Below are 261 nucleotides of genomic sequence, written 5' to 3'. Positions count from 1 at the left end.
TGCCGCCGTGTCCGGTAGCCCCGAGTCCCACGCAGTAACGAGTCTTGCACTTTAACAAGCCGCCGTGCCAAAAACAACATCCTTGCGCTCTTACCCCCGCCGGCCCGCGCAGTCCAGCCAGGTCCCCGGGGCTGCACAGGAAGGGGTCGGCTGCGGGGCCCCCGCTGGCCCGGATGTTGGGGAAGGTCCAGTTCCTGCCTTGCTGGGCTTGGCGCGGCTTCCCCGGCGCGGCCCAGGGCTCCACGGCTGGAGGGAGACAGG

Source organism: Crocodylus porosus, unplaced genomic scaffold (genome assembly GCF_001723895.1).
Source record: "Crocodylus porosus isolate Cpor-Errol unplaced genomic scaffold, CroPor_comp1, whole genome shotgun sequence".
Lineage (NCBI taxonomy): Eukaryota > Metazoa > Chordata > Crocodylia > Crocodylidae > Crocodylus > Crocodylus porosus.
The sequence above is the reverse complement of the archived record's forward strand: the minus strand, read 5'-3'. Positions refer to the sequence as shown.